The sequence below is a fragment of the Nicotiana attenuata genome, unplaced genomic scaffold (assembly GCF_001879085.1).
Source record: "Nicotiana attenuata strain UT unplaced genomic scaffold, NIATTr2, whole genome shotgun sequence".
NCBI classification, from domain to species: domain Eukaryota; kingdom Viridiplantae; phylum Streptophyta; class Magnoliopsida; order Solanales; family Solanaceae; genus Nicotiana; species Nicotiana attenuata.
The window spans coordinates 21197-39572 of record NW_017671389.1 but is presented as its reverse complement, the minus strand read 5'-3'; positions in this window follow the sequence as shown (position 1 = coordinate 39572).

Here is an 18376-nt window from a genome sequence, read left to right as displayed (position 1 = left end):
TATACTTCCCTGGTAATTAAATAATACTTAGCATATTTTCTTTTTATAAATAAATATTCACTTCCATATTACAATATAGGTAGAAAAAGTCAAATATGTTTTTTTGAAACCTTTTCATATAAAGACATTCCTCAATATATGTTTTTTTAAAAAGATAAAGTGATGGATTGGTTCTTCGTAAACAAACAATTCTTTTAAAAATTGTGCAATGCTTTAATACATCACTCCAGACAATGGATAAGAAATATGTCAGCAATAACTATACAAACATAACAAATACTAACATTACTAATACACCATACCCAACATTATTTCTTATACATTCTACCAAACCCCTAACAGTGAACAAAGTCACAAGAAATTAAGTATAAATCTAGGCCTACTGCCGCCAAAATCAAAGTGGAGCCTCATCTTTTGATTTTGATGATTTTCTCCCCGGACAACGTCATTGCTAAGGTTATATCTCTTTGGTAAGGATTTAGTTAACATGTTAGATATAATTATAAAAAAGTTTTTTAGCTATCAATGAAATTTTATCTTTACCTGTGGATAGCATGTTAGTTATTCTTTTACCAAATTATCACTTTACATTTTATCAGGAGATTTACCTATAATTAACATAATTTATTTGATTGTGGCAAATAATCTTTATACCATTAGTGCGTAATTTTTTTTAAAGATAATGCTAAATAACAAAAATCATTTATTAGCTCAACATCTATGTGTACTATAATTTATTTTTACTAGATATTAATACAATAGAAGAAAATTTAAGAATACATGTTGTAAAATCTCACCTTTAGTTTTTTTTTTTTTTTTTTTTTTTTTACGGTAAACTACGTCTTAATTAAGATTTTAACTCTGCGTACAAAATTTGGAATAATTGCAAATAAATGATTGTAAGCATATAAAGATATACTAATGGTTTGATATATGAAATAACATATTATCTTCATAACCTCCATTACATATGAACAACGAAGCTAAGATAATTATTTACATTCGCATACGAAAAATCGTTATCGTGAAAAACGTGAGGAATCTAATTCTAGGGCTAATATAGACTCAAGCGGTAAAGAAAGCCAAAAGAAAATCAAATTGTCCAATAAAAATGAAAAATCACTGTGATTTAATAGAACTGTTGAATATGATGGGTACAAAACTAAAACAAAAAGACAAAAAGGGGGAAAAAAGACTATATTATATATATATATATATATATATATATATAAATATATATAATATATATATAATAAATATATATATATATATATATATATATATATATATGTATATATATATATATATATATAGCCTTCAAATCTCTTCAAGGATTTTCAAACTGATCCACAAATAACCTTTTGCGTAATTAATTTCTTACCAATTAGTGTTTTATTGACAAGAATGAGAATAACTTTTTTGTGGTTCGTTATTTGCACTACTAGTCTCTAAGGTAAAAGGACAAATATTCGGATAAAGACTATAGCGACCAACTTTGGTCGCTTTTTTATTTTAATAATATAATTTTTGCAAACCAAAAGTTGGTCTCTAAATGTAAAATACGTTTTTTATTTATTATTATTAATCATAAAAAAGCGACCAACTTTGGTCTCTAATCAAATATTATATTAAAATCCGAAAAATAGAGACCAGGTCTGGTCGCTTTTTTACTAATTTTTTTTAAAAAATTAGCAACCAAAGTTGTCGCTAAATTCAAGAATTTAATTTTTTTTCCAAACATTTTTTTTTGAATACATCAACTTTTATTGAGATGAAAGAAAATATTATTTGGCCGTTTTATCAAACTACATTAAAAAAAAATAGAAATCTATATTTTTTTTCAACTAAAAATTCTTTCATCTAAAATAATTCAATAAAATTTTGATGGTTAAACTAAAATTCTAAAATTTCGGTTTTTTCATAAACATTTTGCAAAAACTGAAAGAAGAATTTTGGACCAACATTCTCTTCATAATAAACGCCCCCCTTAATTAATTGCTAAGGCTATTAATAATTTAATATGACAAAAAGCAGATATAATAAATACTCATCATTAATGCTAAAAATAGAATATATCAAAAATGACAACCGAAATCTCTAAGTTCTGAAGTTCTCATTGGCTCTACACTTTTTGGATGGGTGTATTTTGCTTGTTTGTTGCATTGTATAGCGGAATTTTGGTTTTCGGATTGGTAATGAGGACCTTGGATTTTGATATAATCTACGGTGCAGGATTCACTATAAGCAATCCATGTCATTTTGAATGGACCAATGGGAAGGAGGGTTAGTTTGAATTTTGGGTAAAAGCATAATCTTCTCGCCTGGAAAGGATAAGCTTTTCCCAATGTGATTTTCTTTTACATAATTAATAATTTAATATATAGGAAAACTCCAAATTAATTAAGATATAAAAAAAAGATTACTGAATACTAATAAACAATTGCTTGTGGCCTCAGTGACATTTTTCAGAATTTATTAGCTTTTTTGCTCTTCTGGTTCAGATACTTAGTTTATAGTATAGTGTAAGTAATATATATATATATATATATATTTGATATAATATTACTAATGCACTGATACTTATAGTGTATAGTATACGTGTAAGTATATATATATAAAAGCTATATTCGATATAATATTAGCTAATGTACTGATACTTATGATGCACTGAAGCTATATGTTAGTGAATATGATGTAGCTATATATAAACACACACTTCGTGCTATCTTTAACTACATAATAAGCTATGAATTGTTAGTACTATATAGTAATAATCTTATTCATTATTTGTATTGTAACAGAGTTAATGAATTAACATTCATTTATCACTAGGTATAAGTCGCATGATTCAATTTACATATATATATATATATATATATATATATATAATATATATATATATATACATATATGATATTATATATATGTTAAACTATAGTGTAATTCTCATATTATTCCAGTTATTATTATAAAACATACGCTTCGGTACTACTTAACTACATATATAGCATGTTACACGCATATTTTAGTGTATTCATCCTATGTTTACAACAATTTAAGATTCATTATATTATTTAGATAGTAAATACAAAAGTGATATTTAATTTTGACCAATGTTGACCTAAAAAGAGATCAACTTTGTCGCTAATTATCCAAAAATTCAAATTAGCGAACAAAATGGTCGCTAAATACTCAGAAAATTAAAAGTTAGCGACCACGTTGTCGCTACAATTAATAGATATATTTATATTTTATATAATATTTAAATTAATAATTATAATTGTTAAACGTTAGAACTGGGTCCCAGATTAGCGAACCAAAGTTGGTCTCTATCTGCTTCCCCTTTAGTTAGCGACCAACTTTGGTCGCTAACTTTGAAATTATATTATATTATATTTTATAATTTTTTTTAACTAATAAAATAATTATTAAATTTTATAACTGGGTCCCAGATAGCGACCAAAGATTGGTCTCTATCTGCTTCCCCTTTCGTGAGAGACCAACTTTGCTCCCTATTATTAGTATTTTTTTAATATTTATAATTTTTTAAATAATAATATAATTATTAAAATTTTATTAGTGGGTCCCCACTTTACGCCAAAGTTGGTGTATTTTAGTAGTTTCTTTGACCAAGCAGTCTGACCAGTCCGGTCAACATTTGACCAATTGGCGACCAACTTGGTCGCTAATGTATTTAAAATAATTATTAATTATTTTCTCCAATATAACGACCAACGTTGATCGCTTTTCTTGACTGACCAATTTTGGTCGCCAACTTTTGGTCGCTTTTTTTCCGGATTTTAGTAGTGTGGATAACACAAAGCCTTCCAAGACACCCAATGATTGCCTATTTTGCCCGTCGAAGCCCCTCTGGAAGAAATTGCTAATATTCTCTCTATTTGAGTGAACAACTCCTTTCGGCGGATTCATAGTGGACAAGAGATGCATAGGTATTGCCTGTAGAACATGCCTGATGAGAATGGTTTTACCACCGGTAGACAAAAATTTTGTTTGCCACCCTCTTGTTCTATTCGTCACTTGCTAATTAAGTCTGAATAGTGTTGAAATTTTCTGTCTTCCTATGAAAAGCGGGCATCCAAGTATTTGACAGGAGCTCCTTACGTTGCATTCTCGTGACATTAGCTATCCTACTGATTGTTCAATCTCGATGCTCCAGCAGCTACCATTAAACAACTTTTGCTTTTGTTTATTGTTGTCCTGATATTTCTTCGTATCTAGATAGATGTCCATTATCCGCTTCAATGTTTCCTGCGACCACTAGCAAAAAGGATAATATCGTATGCAAACGCTAATGATTGACTTGTGGGCCCGATCTAGCATATGAAACCCTATATAACTTTTTCTTTCTTGCAAGTCATTCCACTACTAGAAAATGAACCTATTGCATCAGTTCATGCCGACTCAAACCACAAATGATACAGTGCAAGAAAAGCAAGAAAGGATTCGAAAGATGGAGGAACAAATGGAGAACAAAAAGAACTATGCGACAAAGAAATTACTGCAAATGTAATTGCTCACTTCAGCGTGCAGGTTAATTAATCCAAAACGTACTAGCAACATTGTCTGTTTCGTCACTAGGAGAAGCTACCTTTGCATCACAAGCTGCTAATGAACTGATCCTCGACAATCTGAAAAGCAACAATCAAGGTTAGTATCACTTTATTCCCAGGCTAAAATTCATATTTTAGCAACTTATAGCTGCTATATTGGAGTCAGATTGCTGTTGATTCTTCTTCTTCTTCTCTTTTTCTTTTTCTTTCTAAATGTCCAAAAAGCGCCAAAATGCTGCGAATTCAGAAAATTTCTCTCCAATTTTTCCAGTTTCCGCCCAAATAAACAAGCTGTGAAGATAAGATGTTCCTCTGCATTCATGCATCTATCGAGCCCATTATAGCGAAAAATTGAATTCAATGAATCTCGTGTGTGTTCAAGATATCACCAGAAGAATTTGAGTTCTAATTTCTGGTTGTTTGAATGTTTGAGTCGCAACATAAACTTATTTGATTTTAGATGGCACGTTATACTTTCCCGTAGTGTACACAATTGTTTGTCTCCCTGATTGTTGGTGCTCAGTGAACTAGATACTTGTAGAATTGATTTTTTCAGCATGTTTGTCTCCCTGGTTGTTGGTGTTTCATTGATTTAGATACTTGTTCCTTGTTTATGCCCGTTTGATATACATAGTGATTGATTAATAAATGTAATACAACCTTCTAAAATAAGAAATAGCCTAGTGCTACTTTAATGCACTGCCAACATCCCATTTTGTGCAAAGTATATTTTGCCAGCACCAATAGGTTTTCAGTGGTATAAATAAATGCAGCACCTATTCTCCGCATAAGAGTTGTCTGCATAACTCCATTGAACACTCAACTTCAAATGTGAGTCTTGTCATGTATTGCAATATCACACAGTTCATGCTTTCCATTATGCATATCAAGCTCGCTGATTGCCCTTGTATTGCATGATATCAAAACTTCCAGTACTCTATCTGCTCCTGTTGCATCAGTTGTCAAGAGATTACCTTTCGTGTTGTCCTTGCTTTTTTCGTCATTAATTCAACAGTGATCCTGAATGCCATATTGGTTTTCCTTTCTGTTGTGTTCCTTTGTACTTTATACTATCCACATGGGGTGAACTTCTGAAGTAAATCATAACGAATTTAAGCCTCACTATACTTCCAGTACATCGACGTGCGTATGCCTCGTCCCAAAATACTGACAGATTAATGCCGTTCTTAGATACCATCGACTTGCCATCTCTCTCTTTTTTCCACTAAGGTAACCCTTCCCAACAAAGTCTCCCCCACGAGAAATAACAACTTTATCAGATTCAAAAACAAGTTTAAGACCTACCTTGTTGAGAAGCGCACCAGAAACTAAGTTTCCACGAAGGGAGGGTATATACCGAACATTGTTCAAAGCTAAAGTTTTTCCAGAAGTTCATTCAATAAGAGTTTTTCCTTTACCCATAACTCCAGCTGTAGTGGAGTTACCTATGCCGACACACTCGCCATCAACAGATTCCTCAAAGTAGTAAAACAGCTCTTTATTGGCGCAAAGATGCCTTGAAGCGCCTGTGTCCAGTGTCCAGTATCCAGTCAGTCTTGTTAGCCACCAGATCCAACAGTTGTTAAAAGTCAGGTAGACAGACATTAGCCAAACACCCCACACTTTCAGAATTTTTACTAAATATTAATATACTAGAAGAAAATTTTAAGTTACATGTTGTAAAATCTCACCTTTAGTTTTTTTTATGTGAACTACGTCTTAATTAAAGATTTAAAATTTGCGTACAAAATTTGGATGAATGCAAATAAATGATTGTAAAAAGATAAAGATATACTAATGGGTTGAGATATGAATAACAGACTATCTTCATACCTCCATTACATATGAACAACGAAGCTAACATAATTATTTACATTCGCATACGAAAATTTAATCGTTACCGTGAATAACGCGAGGAACCTAATTCTAGGGCTGAAATCGACTCAAGCGGTAAAGAAAGCCAAAGAAAAGTCAAATTGTCCAATAAAAATGAAATATCTCAGTGATTTAACAAATATGAATATGATGGGTGTAAACAAAAAACAAGAAGACAAAGGAGAATAAATATATATATTACGAATATATATAGCCTTCAAATCTCTTCAAGGATTTTCAAACTGATCCCACAAATAACCTTTTTGCGTAATTAATTTCTTACCAATTAGTGTTTCTTTTTTTATGACAAGAATGAGAATGAAACTTTTTGGGTTCGTTATTTGCACTACTAGTCTCTAAGGTAAAAGGACCAAATATTCGGATAAAGACTATAGCGACCAACTTTGGTCGCTTTTTTATTTTAATAATATAATTTTTGCAACCAAAGTTGGTCTCTAAATGTAAAATACGTTTTTTATTTATTTATTATTAATCATAAAAAAGCGACCAACTTTGGTCTCTAATTCAAATATTATATTTTAAAATCCGAAAAATAGAGACCAAGGCTGGTCGCTTTTTTACTAATTTTTTTTAAAAAATTAGCAACCAAAGTTTGTCGCTAAATTCAAGAATTTAATTTTTTTCCAAACATTGTTTTTTTGAATACATCAACTTTTATTGAGATGAAAGAAAATATTATTTGGCCGTTTTATCAAACTACATTAAAAAAAAATAGAAATCATATTTTTTTTCAACTAAAAATTCTTTCATCTAAAATAANTTTTTTTTTTTTTTTTTTTTTTTTTACGTAAACTACGTCTTAATTAAAGATTTTAACTCTGCGTACAAAATTTGGATAATTGCAAATAAATGATTGTAAGCATATAAAGATATACTAATGGTTTGATATATGAATAACATATTATCTTCATACCTCCATTACATATGAACAACGAAGCTAAGATAATTATTTACATTCGCATACGAAAAATCGTTATCGTGAAAAACGTGAGGAATCTAATTCTAGGGCTAATATAGACTCAAGCGGTAAAGAAAGCCAAAAGAAAATCAAATTGTCCAATAAAAATGAAAAATCACTGTGATTTAATAGAACTGTTGAATATGATGGGTACAAACTAAAAACAAAAAGACAAAGGAGACTATATATATATATATATATATATATATATATATATATATATATATATATATATATATATATATAAATAAAAGCTATATTCGATATAATATTAGCTAATGTATTGATACTTAGTGCATAGTATAGTATAGTATATGTTAGTATGTGTATATATATAACACACACACTTCGTGCTACTTTAACTACATATATAGCATGTTATAGTACATGATACTGTATTCATTATTTGTATTGTAACAGAGTTAATGAATTACATTCATTTATCACTAGGTTATAAGTCGATGATTCAATTTACATATATATATATATATATATATATATAAAACACACGCTTCGTTGTACTACTTTAACTACATATATTGCATGTTACAGTATTTTTTAGTGCATTCATCCCTTGTATTACAAAAATGTTAACGGATTACATTTATATTATTAAGATAGTAAATACAAAAGTGATATTTAATTTTGACCAATGTTGACCTAAAAAGAGATCAACTTTGGTCGCTAATTATCCAAAAATTCAAATTAGCGAACAAAATTGGTCGCTAAATACTCAGAAAATTAAAGTTAGCGACCAACGTTGGTCGCTACATTTAAATAGATTTATTTATATTTTACATAATATTTAAATTAATAATATAATTGTTAAACGTTAGAACTGGGTCCCAGATTAGCGACCAAAGTTGGTCTCTATCTGCTTCCCCTTTAGTTAGCGACCAACTTTGGTCGCTAACTTTGAATTATATTTATTTATATTTTATAATTTTTTTAAATAATAAAATAATTATTAAAATTTTATAACTGGGTCCCAGATTAGCGACCAAAGTTGGTCTCTATCTGCTTCCCCTTTCGTGAGAGACCAACTTTGCTCCCTAATTTTGAATTATATTTATTTATATTTTATAATTTTTTTAAATAATAATATAATTATTAAAATTTTATTAGTGGGTCCCACTTTAGCGACCAAAGTTGGTCGCTAATTTTAGTATTTCTTTGACCAAGCAAGTCTGACCAGTCCGGTCAACATTTTGACCAAATTGGCGACCAACTTTGGTCGCTAATGTATTTAAAATAATTATTTAATTATTTTCTCCAATATAACGACCAACGTTGATCGCTTTTCTTGACTGACCAATTTTGGTCGCCAACTTTTGGTCGCTTTTTTCCGGATTTTTAGTAGTGTGGATAACACAAAGCCTTCCAAGACACCCAATGATTGCCTATTTTGCCCGTCGAAGCCCCTCTGGAAGAAATTGGCTAATATTCTCTCTATTTGAGTGAACACTCCTTTCGGCGGATTCATAGTGGACAAGAGATGCATAGGTATTGCCTGTAGAACATGCCTGATGAGAATGGTTTTACCACCGGTAGACAAAAATTTTGTTTGCCACCCTCTTGTTCTATTCGTCACTTTGCTAATTAAGTCTGAATAGTGTGAAATTTTCTGTCTTCCTATGAAAAGCGGGCATCCAAGTATTTGACAGGAAGCTCCTTACGTTGCATTCTCGTGACATTAGCTATCCTACTGATTGTTCATCTCGATGCTCCAGCAGCTACCATTAAACAACTTTTGCTTTTGTTTATTTGTTGTCCTGATATTTCTTCGTATCTAGATAGAGTGTCCATTATCCGCTTCAATGTTTTCCTGCGACCACTAGCAAAAAGGATAATATCGTATGCAAACGCTAAGTGATTGACTTGTGGGCCCGATCTAGCATATGAAACCCTATATAACTTTTTCTTTCTTGCAAGTCATTCCACTACTAGAAAATGAACCTATTGCATCAGTTCATGCCGACTTCAAATGCCACAAATGATACAGTGCAAGAAAAGCAAGAAAGGATTCGAAAGATGGAGGAACAAATGGAGGAACAAAAGAGAACTATGCGACAAGAAATTACTGCAAATGTAATTGCTCAACTTCAGCGTGCAGGGTTAATTAATCCAAACGTACTAGCAACATTGTCTGTTTCGTCACTAGGAGAAGCTACCTTTGCATCACAAGCTGCTAATGAACTGATCCGTCGACAATCTGAATGTAGCAACAATCAAGGTTAGTATCACTTTATTCCCAGGCTAAAATTCATATTTTAGCAACTGTATAGCTGCTGATATTGGAGTCAGATTGCTGTTGATTCTTCTTCTTCTTCTCTTTTTCTTTTTCTTTCTAAATGTCCAAAAAGCGCCAAAATGCTGGCGAATTTTTTTCAGAAAATTTCTCTCCAATTTTTCCAGTTTCCGCCCAAAATAAACAAGGCTGTGAAAGATAAGATGTTCCTCTGCATTCATGCATCTATCGAGCCGTTATAGCGAAAATTGAATTCAATGAATCTCGTGTGTGTTCAAGATATCACCAGAAGAATTTGAGTTCTAATTTCTGGTTGTTTGAATGTTTGAGTCGCAACATAAACTTATTTGATTTTAGATGGCACGTTATACTTTCCCGTAGTGTACACAATTGTTTGTCTCCCTGATTGTTGGTGCTCAGTGAACTAGATACTTGTAGATTGATTTTTTCAGCATTGTTTGTCTCCCTGGTTGTTGGTGTTTCATTGATTTAGATACTTGTTCCTTGTTTATGCCCGTTTGATATTACATAGTGATTGATTAATAAATGTAATACAACCTTCTAAAATAAGAAATAGCCTAGTGCTACTTGAATGCACTGCCCAACATCCCCATTTGTGTGCAAAGTATATTTTGCAGCACCAATAGGTTGTTTCAGTGGTATAAAATGCAGCACCTATTCTCCGCGTAAAGTTGTCTCCATAACTCCATTGAACACTAACTTCAAATGTGAGTCTTGTCATGTATTGCAATTTCACACAGTTCATGCTTGTTCCATTATGCATATCAACCTCGCTGATTGCCCGTGTATTTGCATGATAATCAAAATTTCCAGTACTTCTATCTGCTCATGTTGCATCAGTTGTCAAGAGATTACCTTTCGTGTTGTCCTTGCTTTTTTTCGTCATTAATTCAACAGTGATCCCTGAATGCCATATTGGTTTTCCCCTTCTGTTGTGTTCCTTGTACTTTATACTATCCACATGGGGTGAACTTCTTAAGTATCATACGATTTAGCCTCCTTACTTCCAGTTCGAACGTGCTGCCTCGTCCCCAAAATTCTGGACAGTTTAATGCCAGTTCTTGTACCATTCGACTGCCTAATATCTCGTTTCCAGCTCTTGGCATTAATCTCTACTGATGAGATCTAATATAGGTGGTACTACATAGCCACCTTACTTTGTCTCCATGAAAGATTTGCATGAATAGCCTCGATCCAGTGTGCAGTGAACCAGTTTTTGACTTCCTGTAAACTTTGCTGTGTCTTTGGCTTCTTGTAAACCTTTGCTCATACTGCCCACTACATTTCAACATTTTGATTATGGGCACTATTGTGTTCATTTCTCCCAGATTTCTATTCTGACAATCCATTTTGGGTCTATTGCCTTCATGTGACTTGTTTGCTATCTTGTGAGCATTGCAGATGCTGCTTCCTTTGTTGGTTCCAAAGCAAAATGATTCTGTCCTCAAGGGCATGCTTGTATTTGTCATGACAGCCATATTTGTTCCTTGTGAGAGATGGCCTATGTGGCATTGCCTGTGTGAAATTGCTTCTTGATGTTGTGCTGCAAAAAAGAAAACTAAGTTAGAAAAACTGAGAATCACCCTACTCTCCTTTCCAAGAATTCGAGTAGGATGATCAGATGATAGTATGAATATTTCCAGCCAATGGTCTCTTTAACTTTTTCAAGATGTTTGTTTTTATAATGTTGTGGAAAATTATATTAGTGTCATGACATTAATATACATATATTTCTTTAAATGAAATTCTTTTATAAAACTTTTGCTAAGTTGTTTGTTTTTTGATTGTTTGTAGGTGGAGAACTTCAAGTAGGCGACAAAAGTGCTGAAGATCTTACTTAGTAACATTAGGTTGATTCATGATGAAACTTCACATATGCTGTAGAAATTTTTCATTTTTGTACACTTTGGAAACTCATGTGTTCCAATTCATTGGCAGATACTGTTATATATTTTGCTTATATGGATATTACACCTATTATGGATCCTTATTTTGTTTAACTATATATATTTCAAGCAATGTTACATTGTTGGATTGTTTAACTGTTGCAATAGATGTATGATAGGCGTTGCAGTAGCCCAGAAATAACTGTTGCAGTATATCAATATATCTGTTGCAATAGCAGGAGCCCAAAATCGCATAAGCCAAAAATGACCGTTGCAATAGTATATCGTAACCGTCTCATTAGCATTAATTAACCGTTGCAATAGTACATAGTAACCGTCTCATTAGCATAATTAACCGTTGCAAATAGTATAAAATAACTGTAGCAATAGCGTTAACAGCAGTTGATAACGAACTGTATTGCAACGGTTATTAACTGTTCTAATAGAATACAAAACGTCGCACAATCAATCAAAGAATAACCGTTGCAATAGACCATCTTGTGCAACGGTTTTAAAACCGTCACACAGAACCGTCGCCATAGAGCTATTGCGACGATAGGTGTTGTAGCGGTCGTGAAACTGTCGCAATATCTCTATGACAACGGTTTTAAAGCCTGTAGCAACGGTTTTGTAACCGTCACAATAGGTCATTTTTCTAGTAGTGTTCGGCATGACTGAGAGTAGCTCTGCACTCAGAACAAATAGTGATGGTGATATGGGGTCACCTTACCTTAGCCCATTCTTTGACTTGAAGAAGCCATATCTCTGCCCATTTATTATCATGGAGTACCAATTACTTGAAATATGTCTCTGTATTAAATCTACCCAACTAGCCGCAAAACCCATCTTTCTCATCAGGCGACTTAAGTATGACCAGGCGATTCTATTATACCTTGGCCATATCAAGTTTTAGGACCACATTGCCGCCCTTTTGGGTTTATTTATTTCTTTTATGATTTCTTGTGCCAGTAGAATATTCTTTGCGATTGATCTGCCCCTTATGAATCCTGACTAGTTATTGGAGATAATTTTTGGTAAAATCTGTCCCAGTCTTGAGTTCAAAAATTTTGCAATAACCTTGCGATACATTACAAAGGCTAATTGGCCGTAGGTCAGAAAATCGTTGGGGAAAGTCCACTTTTGGTAGTAGTACAAGGCATGTATGTGTAAAGAACATGTGCATGGTTTCCCTCTGAAAGAAATCCACAACAACATTATACACGTCCTCTGAGATCACAGACCAGTAAGTTCAGTAGAAAAGTGCACTCAGCCCATCAGGTCCAGGTGCACTCTCTAGGCTAATGTAAAATACATCATCTTTCACCTCATCCATTATTGCGCCTTGTCCTCTATACACTCTTGGTTCTATACATTCTAGCGCTGACATATCCTCTGAGGCTTCGTTATGACAAAATATTCTCTGGAAGTGATCAATTGCTGCAGAAGAAATGTCTTGATCTCCTTCTCTCCAATTTCCGCTATCATCTTGGATTCTTTGAAAATTTAGTTTCTTCCTTTTGCCTTTTATAACACTATGAAAATATGTTGTGTTCCTGTCCCCGTCTTTTAGCCAATTGGCCTTTGCTTTTTGCTTGATAATTGATTCTTGAAGTTTAACAAATTGCACATACTCTGCCTTCGCCTTATTCAACTCAGCTCTTTTACTTGCTGAGTTGTCCACTACTTGAGAATTTTCTAGATCTGCAATTTGTGTTTCCAACCTCTTTGGCTCTTCGTATATGTCCCCAAACGCTTCCCTAGGCCACATGATTAATCTCTGACAGACTTTCTTCAATTTTTGATATAGTATCCACATAGAATTGCAGATCTGTGTATACATTACCCTCCACAGACCCCACTTGTGGGATTATACTTGGTATGTTGTTGTTGTTGTTATTATATCCACATAGAATTTCCATACTTCTTTCACCACATGTATAAAATATTCGTGCTCTACCCAGAAGTCTAAAACTTTGAAATATCTTGGCCCGCTATTTTCTGTAGACTTCATGGTGATCAATAAGGTAGTATGATCTGACCAGACTCTAGCTAGGTATAGAACTGAGGTCTTGTTGTACACGTCTAGCCAATTTTGATTAATAAGTAATCTATCCAATATTTTCTATATTGTTTCAGTTAGCCCTCCATTGTTGCTCCAGGTAAACCTTGCACCATAGAAACCTGTATCTTTGAGGCCACAATCATCAATGCATTCCATAAAGTCAAAGCTTTTATCAATTTTGTACGGCTTTCCACCTTATTTCTCCTCAACATCAAGAATTACATTAAAATCGCCTACCACTCCCCACGATCCTTGAATTTTACTATGCCATGCTCTTAGCTCTTCCCATAACTGCTTTCTTTTTTATGTTGTACTCTTGGCATATACAATTGATATATGTATGGGTGTTGCTGTCATTAGAACTAAAATTTGGCAAGTAACTTGTTGTTCTGTGTCCTCCATTACAGTCAGTCCCACATCTGATGCCCAAAAGATCCATATTTTATTGTTACAATTGTGTTAGCAGTGTTGCATACCCAACCGATATCTATATCTATCTATTTTTGAAGACCTGATTATAGGTTCTTATAAGGCAATAAAGGGTAATTTGTATTGTGTTTTTAGAGATTTAAGCTTCTTAAAGGCTTGTTGGGACTTCATGCCCCTTATGTTCCATGAAATTGAGTTAATCATGAGAAACATTAGGGGTGGAAGCTTTTGTTCCTAATTTGTTGTTTTTGATTGATCTTGGTGATGGCCAACCTTAGCTCCATCTTGGCCCTGAGTACCTTTTGGTGAGAGGTTGTTGAGTTTTGTTATTTTATCCTGAACACTTGACAGTATTTCTGTATTATCCTCAAAACCAAGGCCCTATGTGGCCTTTGCAAGATTTCATCATCTGATTTTATTCCTTCCTCTATCACATCCAGCATTTATGAGTCACCACCTTGCATTTCTGGTATCATGTGTGTGTCCTCATCTTAACGTCTCATGTGTTGTTTCCTTTGACCTTCCGACCTCATTGCCTCTTGTGTTGGTGATTTCCCTGGTGTAAGCGTATGGACCTTAATGGGGATTGCAGTGTTGAGTTTGCACTTGTTTTTCTCCCCCCTTATTTTCACTGGCCTAAGGTTAAGGGCAGGCAAGGTTCCGTCCCCTGAGTAGCCTTCGAGCCATTCCACATCAGATAAGTCTTTGGGGGTTATCTTGAACTTGAATTTCTTTTTCTTCTTAGTTGGAATATTCTTGACTTGCTCCTGTGTTATAGTAAGGGCTTTGTCTCCACAGCTAGTGCATTCTCTTCAACCTGCTCTGGAATAGTTCTAGTATGTTTCCTTATTTTTTTGCTTCCCCTTTGTTTCTACTCTGTTCTTCACCTTCTTGTCCTTCTTCCCTCTTTTCTTTTTGACATAGGCAATTTAGAGTTGCGTCAAACCTCTTTATGGGCTCTTTTCCTCCGTGATAGCCAGGGCCAATGGTATTGAAGATGGCACAACTTCCGTTGGACTATCTTCTTGTATTACTTGTTCTATCACTAGAGTTTTTGCCAGTTCGGTTCTCTGAGTTAACCTTTGAAAATATTCAGTAGTCACTACTTGTTGCTTCTTGTTGATTCCCAGTATGTTCCTCTTGGCGTTTTTCACTTTAGTCACCTCTATCCACTTTTCCTCCTCTTGTCTTCCACCTTTATCTTGTTTTTCACCACAACTGATGCACCAATTCCGTCCTCCTTAGGATGTTGTAGCCTACAATGTTCATCAGAATGTCCCTTCATCCTACAGTAGAAGCAAAAATCGGGCACCTACTCATATTCTACCACCTGGTTGAAAGTGTCCAGTTCGCCCTTATTATCGATCAGATCTACCTTTATCTCCTTTATCCTTGGCCTCGTTAAATCGATTTCAACTCGAGCCTTTGCAGTCGTCGGTCTGGTACGTGCCACAATGGCCTTGTCTAGTGAGATAAAAGGGCCTTTAGGCTCTAAGATTCTCTCAATTGCCACCCACTCGTGATAGTGCCAAGGTAGTTCCGGCAGCGTCACCCAAACATGTGCTAAGGTTGACTCCATGTCTGCTTTGAATTTTCTTGTCCACATATCAATACACATGATCGTACCACAAAGCAACATGAATTTTTTGACGCTTAAAGTCATCTTCATCACTGAAATCTATAAACAATGCCTCCAATCATACACCCCAATTTTGATAGATCCCTTCAATGGGAAAATTCTCTTGAAGTCGTCCCTGAGCTGTCGATCTATGGACTGTTTCTTGAGAACATTCCCACCATAGTCAACTTGTACTTTTCTGCTAACAAGTCGTCCTCCTTCTTTGAGAATACTACTGTCGCTTTTCCTTCCACAAGTTCACAAGGCTTGTGCTCCAGTCGCATGCCTCTCATTCCTTCTCCGCTCGAGAAACCATCCAGCGCAGAAAAATAACTTTACTTGTTGAGGAATCCGTCGACTGTAGGGTTGGTGAATGTAGTCTGCACTCCCTGTTGATTTTCTGATTGCACGTTGTCGATTGGATTCATGGTGATGAGGTTGATTATGAGAATTAGGACTTTTCCCTAGGTTCAATTTTGAGGAGCGCGTGAGGTGCGCTCTATTCCTCTTTATATTTCTTTTTCTAATTATTTAACTAACGTCTGGGGTTGGTTGGTTCAAAACCTAGATATCGCAGGATTACAATCCTCAATTATAATTAGGATTTTAATTTGGATAACTTATCCCACCTTTTATATGAGATAACTTATGTCAAGATTTTGCTATACAAATATTATCAATTTTAGCTAATACTTTCAACTAAACGCTGATAAATTTAATTTTAAAATTTATACCGGACCAAACACTTGATAAATTTAATTTCAAAATTTGTACCGGGATAACCCACCTAATCCCTTAAACCAATTATAATTATAGGATTATAATCATAATTAAAACCTGAATAACTTATCCCACCTTCTATATGAAATAAATTATTTCAAGATTTTGCTATAAATAAATATCGATTTTAGCTAATACCTCTAACCAAACATGAGATAAAATTTAATTCTAAAACTTATATCGAGATAATCCACCTAATCTGTTGAACCAAATGTTACATACCATAGTATACACGATAAGTAAAGAAGTGTCACGACCCCAGTTCACCCACTGTCAACATGTCGTGATGGTGCCTAGTCTCTACAACTAGGTAAGCCTACAATACGGAAAATATAACTAACTTGCGGAACAATAGTCAAAACTAAACAATTTAAAGGGGAAAAAAACAGTATATAAAATGCCGCTCGGTATATACAACTCCACATCACAGCATCCTACATTACTATCCCAAAACCCGGAAACTCACGAGAACACAAGCTAAGAGGAATATAGTAAAGTGCTCTAATCTCCAGAAACATCTACATCAATAGTACGATAGAAGGGCTAACACTACAGATAGAGTAAAGAAGGAGACTCTTCGGTCTGCGGACGCGGCAGATGTACCTCGAAGTCTCCGAAATGCTCCCTGCCTCAAGGGTGATAAGTCTGTGCAGTAGTACCTAGATCTGCACATGAAAAACATGCGCAGAAAGGGCGTGAGTACACCACATCGGTACTCAGTAAGTGCCACGCCTAACCTCAGTTGGGTAGTGACGAGGAAGGTCAGGGCCCTACTGAGATAAACATATATATAATGTAATGACAGGGCAATAAGCAGTAAAACTGAGAATCGATAATAAAGATCTACACAGTATATTAATAGTGCAATAATGGAAATAGAGATAAAAACAACTACAAGGGAATACCCCTCCCAGCAAGATAAATAATTGGGATCTCTTGGTATCCTCAATATACACTCTAGGGATCTCTTGGTATCCCGAGGATCTCTTGGTATCCTCAATATATATGCTAGGGATCTCTTGGTATCCCGAGGATCTCTTGGTATCCTCAATACACGTGCCGGGGATCTCTTGGTATCCCGCACCTCAATCCAGACCATAATTACGCACAGGGGATCTCTCGGAATGCCATCCCGTAGTCCAAATTTAAAACACACAACAACAGCTCAAGGACATCAAAATAAATACTAAGTCCGTAATGAGTAAACAGTAAATTCTAGCCTAACATGCTTCACGTAATGCAATTAAGGCAGTTTAAGCAAATAAGCAATTAATTCAACTAATCGTACTCCTTTAAACTAACACAGGCTATATTTGCATATAGAATAAAACAAGTAAGAAAAGAACTCAGTTTAAGTACTTAAAGTAAAACCGGATTTTTCAACAATTAGCTCAAGTACGCGCTCGTCACCTCACGTACAAGGCATGCAATTACCAAATATCATATCCTAAGGGGAGAGGGTCCCCCACACAAGGTTAGACAAGCCACTTACCTCGAACCGGCTCCAAAATCAACTCGAAACCACACATTTGCCACAAGTATCCGACTCCAAATGGCCCAAATCTATTCAATTCAATTACATATCGTAAATAACATCTCAAGCAACTAATTCTACGATTTAATTCAAAGCTAAGACGTGAAATTAGGTAAAATGACCAAAATGCCCCCAGACCAACGTCTCGGAATCGGATGAAATTAACATATTCAGAAACCTCGTACTCTCACGAGTCTATACATAACAAGAACACGGAAATCGGATTCCAAATGACCCCTCAAATTCTCAATTAAAGGTCTAAGAACTTTCCCCCAATTTCCACCAAAATTCCGAAATCAAATGATGAAATTAACTAAAGATTGATGGAATATAACTAGAAAGGGTTAAAGAATCGTTACCCAGAGATCTCCTC